Below are 4,994 nucleotides of genomic sequence, written 5' to 3'. Positions count from 1 at the left end.
AATTGAGGCTAACTACGAACAGTTACTTAGTATATTGTAAGTACACCAAAATACTAGCACCAAAGTGAACAATAAACCATAAATGAGCTCAAACCTCGACAATAAGAGGGAATTCTTACGTGTAACGGCACTCTGAAAAACGGAGATTCCCGCTATCGACAGGCTGCAGACATTTTGCATTTCCCAGCATTCCTTCTGACCGGATGCGCAGGTGCAAATTAAGACCTACTAATTTATATAAATAACTTACTTAGCACAAGTTTAGTGCCTTGACAAAAATATATTTAAATACTATTTAAAATTTCTCGTTAGATTTACTTATCCCACTCAGTAAATTATTTAAATGAATTAATTATGTAATTCTCTAAGTTCAGTTCAAAATTAATATTACAGAGTAAACATTACTGTTCAGTGCACGAGTTTCCTTTGGTGTTCTGGTAAAACTGTCCCCCAGGGAACGAGTACAATTTGAAAGTTCCAGAAGAATCCAAGTTGGAATAAAAAGAGATTGCTTTATTTTTGATAATATTTTGGAAATGTTATATATTTTTTTAAATTTTCCTGTTTGGTGAATAAAGTGTTTTTTAAATAAGTAGACGTTTTTATTTTCTTATTCTCCACTGTCTCTTTAATTCAGGTGCACATAGAATGAAAAAGTTACTTTGTCCAAAATTAAACCTGACAAAAAAAAAGTTTATTATTTCATTATTTTCATAGTACGGGGCATTTTTAGACTTCCCTGGAAGCCCTTGAAGGCAGCACTTGTCTCAGTAATCGTCTCACTGATGTTGTGAGTCTTAACAAGTTCTCCAAGGAGGAAGCATCTGTTTGATTGTCTGGACCAGACGGTGCAGCTTGTCAAGGGAATTCTTCAAAACAGCACGGCCGTCCTCATGCTGCACACGGCTATCTCACGCTAAATGATTCAGAAAACGATAATTTGCCTCCAAACACTGGAGAGGTCATCTCATTTGGTTAATAGAATGTCTCTCTGGTTGAGAGCCTGGACAGAGCGCCGATCAGACATCTCTGCAGCACAGGAAACATCAGACTGTGTGTGTCAGCGGCTCAGGGAAAGGTAGGACATCTAATCTAGCTGTAACACTCCTGAGCCTTTCATTAAAACAGAGAGCAGATCAATTAATGTTACCTTCAGAGATGAGCAGAACAGACAGATGAAAAGAAAGGAAAACACAATCACATGTAAGCCATTTTAATGGACCACTAGAAGACTGGAGGTGACTCTCTGTCTGTCTGTGTTTTTATATTAACATCTGGATCAAAATGTCTGCCCGTTTAAAAAAACTAGGCCACATTAATGCAACCGAAAAAACCTTCTGCCACTGAAAATGATGGGGCAATAGAAAGGGGAGGGGAGGGGGGTTAGGGGCTGGGATTTTAGGAACTCTAAATACATTTTTTTAAACAATTTTAGAAAACAAGAAGATTTGTGATAAAATCATCATCACTGACATGGAGTGTGTTGTTTGTTCTCCCTCCCTGCTGTTATAACAGCATTTGTAACGTCCTGGTCAATGACTCGACTACACAAATTAAAAGGTCATTGTTTCATATTAAACTAATCCAGAACAGACTGTAGGAAGTTTAATGTAATAATGTTGTGGTCATTGAAGACGAGGACCAGCCCCGTGGCCCCCTACTTGACTGAGTTTGAAACCCCTGATCTGAAGTATTCCCCTGCTAAAACCTTAAGACATAAAAAGTTCACTCTGTTATGTAACAACCCAGAGAACTTCACGCTGCCAGAAAAACAGGCCCGTTCCCGCAAAATGACGGTTTACGTTTTCAACTTAAGCCTGGGAGTAGGAGGTAAAGCCCCTCCAACCGTTCCTGGTGTCAAAACACTGAGACGCTGATGCACAAGTCCAGGCCTAGAACCAGGCAAGGCAGCGTAAGCCAAGATCTAATGTAATACTCAGCAATTATCTGTCAATCAAAATAATGCACGAATGTCAGAGCCAATCAGCAGCCGCCGCCTCACAGTGGAGCGGAGCAGCTGCAGAACAGACATTAATAGATGCCATCACTTCATTGGTTAAGTGCAAGTCAACTCAACCAACATTACGTCAAGGAAGACGTCAAGCACATGAGATGTATTTGATTAAGGGAAGAATGCCTCGGCCAGAGCAGCACACACACACACACACACACACACACACGCAGAAAAATGTCTTCAGTTTCTGTTATGCAACGTCAGGTCTGTTTTTGGTCTGCTTTTCTTAAGTAGGAAGTGGAATTTTGTTTCCTTTTGCGCTTTGAGATTACAGATTAGATCCTGACTTTAATCCAAGTTCTCCGACTAGTCAACACGACTTCAGTCTCAGAATTCTGGCTTCATTTTTAGAACATTTAGAACTCAGATTCTTTTTTTATTCTCTAAAGGCTCCGAGACTGAAGTCAGATTAAATCTGCGTAATCTGCTCCACTCCTCGAAATCCTTTTACTGGAGAAAAAAATCCTTCTTTTGTCTTTTGTTAGAGACTAGTGACGCTGAGCTGAGGTAATTACGACGTTTAAATCTGAAGGTTTCTTAAAGTTATTTTCATCTTCACATCACTACAGAAATGTTACCTCTATTTTAGTAGTAGGCGATTCAAATTGATATATATATATATACATACAGTATATAGTTAAAATCTGATTCTATAGTCTGTATTTAATTTTTTTAAGACTGTTTTCTTATGATTTTGACAGAAAAAAGTCAGACCTTCTTCACTGAATTCCAAGACTTATTTCAGAAGAGCCACATTTCTGCGAGAGGATTCAGAACGCCATAAAGAATCTGGTTGGCTGTAATCCTCTTTTGCTAAATCTGTGACATCAAAGGCCGGCTCTTATCTGTCCACCGTGTTGACACAGAGTTTAGTGAATGTGAGACACACGTCTCCTCCCACTGTCAGCATCTCACTGTTTTGGTACAGAGATTAGTACAAAACTGACAGGGCTGGGGGGAGTGAGGGGGAGGGTGAGGTGGGGGTCGGAGAGATTGAGGGAGACAGATATGTGGAGACACAAATGGCTCGCAGGTGTTTTCATTTTCCCCCTCCCTTTTTTAAAGGGAAAAAGAAGATGGATAGAGTGTGAGATGTACAGCCTCCACTTCACCCCCGCGCTGTCATGATGTTTTATAGCAGCTGAAGTGACGGTGACTCCGAAAGCAAGAGGCTGATGGTTTTACACCAAGAATATGTAGAGCATGATTACTGTCTGCTCACAGAACTCATACTTAGAAGTGCAGCGTGGCAGAAACAGACGCAGAACTTCCCATCACAGAAGAACAAACACGTGGGAAAAAAACCTGCTGAAATCACAGCACAGAAAAAAAGCACACCAAAGCAAATTTGCAAAAAGATTTTAATTGGCTTTGTTAATCATTCTTGGATCAATTTACAGTTTTTTTTCTCTTTTATTTTATTCTTCTAGTCAAAGGTAAACACATTTCTGTGGTTGTCTTCAAAAATCAGTAAATGCTTTTCATCTCCTTCATCAGAAACCCACAATGTAGTAAAGTAACATTAACTCTCTCTCTCTCACACACACACTCACACACACACTTGCATATTCAGATCCTACAAATGACTCCTTTCAGGGTCTGAAATGTCTAAAATGCCACATACTGGAAAAGCGCGGACAAACACATTCTACACACACACGTATGCACACAAATGTGCAGCCACACAATTATTTTCTACTACTTTCCTCACACACTGTCTCACCCACACTCACCCACACAGACATAGACCGTATATAAGAAATGGACAAAACCTTTCAGTCACAAACGGAAGTCGGGAAATATGGTGAAATTGCCCCGTACCAGTGTAAACTCCCTATTGTATTTCACTGATTTTATTTTAATAAATGACTAATAATTAGTGCATCTTGGTTTTTTAAAAATAAGCTTAGTTCCAAATTAATTTAGCCACTAATTATCTTTATTATCATTTCTAAAAGAAATCATTTCAAATATTGTAAGTTAAGATTTTAAAAAGTTTTATTAATAAATCTTTTTATATGTGACCTACTGATTTAGAATGACTTTAAATAAAAGTGGTGTAGATTTGAGTGTCATCTGCACAGCAGCGAAAAGCAATATTGTTCCAGTTGACTGATAAAATGATGTGTTGCTGTTGTTGGCAAAAATGTGGTTCCAAATACTTCTTATACACAGTCTATGATTCACACACACATCAGTGAACACACACAAACACACACATTCCATAAACTGCATGTGTAATAAATGTACATTACAATCCAGACTTGTTTGTTTCCTAAAGGCGACGTTCCTAAACTGAGGAATGCGGCCCTACCATCGCCCTCCTCGCTGCGTCTGTCTGCGCTGACACAGTCGGGTTACGACACAGTTTTCAGCAACACAAAGCATTCAGCAGTACCTGTTACATAAGAGCAGTACGACTGCGCGTATTGTACCGTACACCCCCGGTGATTTGTCATGACCTTTGACCCTCTGCGTCCGTTTTCTTCGGGCTGACCGTTTATCTACACAAGCAAAAGTCTGCAGTAAAAATCCTGCGGTTTAAGAAAAGAAGAGTTATTTAAAAAATGGCACAAGAGCTTATTGAGCGAAGGCCTACAAACGCACACTAATAAATAAGGTAGATAAATAAAATAATAATATCAATTTCAAACTCTTAAATAAATACATTTTTATAAATTAAAATAAATTAAAAAAGCATCAACATTGTAAGGTGATTAATGTCAGCCTAAGTTGTCCTGTATTACAATATAAAAAAGTTTTTTTTTTCTTTATTCTGCACATTCACGTGGGTTCTTGTTGTTGTCACATTTTTTTATTTTTTATTTTTTTATTAGAAAAATGGCGGCAGCGTTACTTTGAGACTCAAAGCACTATTTCTCCTCAGGCACCTGCCGCTCTGTGGCGACTGTAACGGGTTGTTTTTTTATCTTTTTTTTTTTTGTTTTTTTTTTTTTTTTTTTGTCTGCTTGAAACTCTC

The 4,994-nt window shown here is 38.4% G+C and overlaps 1 protein-coding gene across 1 annotated transcript in view; it reads right to left on the bottom strand.

Annotated features, from left to right (window-relative positions):
• Positions 1-262, bottom strand: part of efna1a (ephrin-A1a) — a 53,150-nt gene extending 52,888 nt beyond the window's left edge. The window contains exon 1 of the mRNA XM_017041268.2: positions 120-262. The gene's annotated coding sequence lies outside the window, so the exon portion shown is untranslated. The remainder of the gene's footprint in view (positions 1-119) is intronic.
• Positions 263-4,994: the final 4,732 nt, after the last annotated feature.

This window comes from Cynoglossus semilaevis, chromosome 18, assembly GCF_000523025.1.
Source record: "Cynoglossus semilaevis isolate Cse_v1.0 chromosome 18, Cse_v1.0, whole genome shotgun sequence".
In the NCBI taxonomy this organism is placed as follows: Eukaryota; Metazoa; Chordata; class Actinopteri; order Pleuronectiformes; family Cynoglossidae; genus Cynoglossus; species Cynoglossus semilaevis.
The sequence above is the reverse complement of the archived record's forward strand: the minus strand, read 5'-3'. Positions and strand labels throughout refer to the sequence as shown.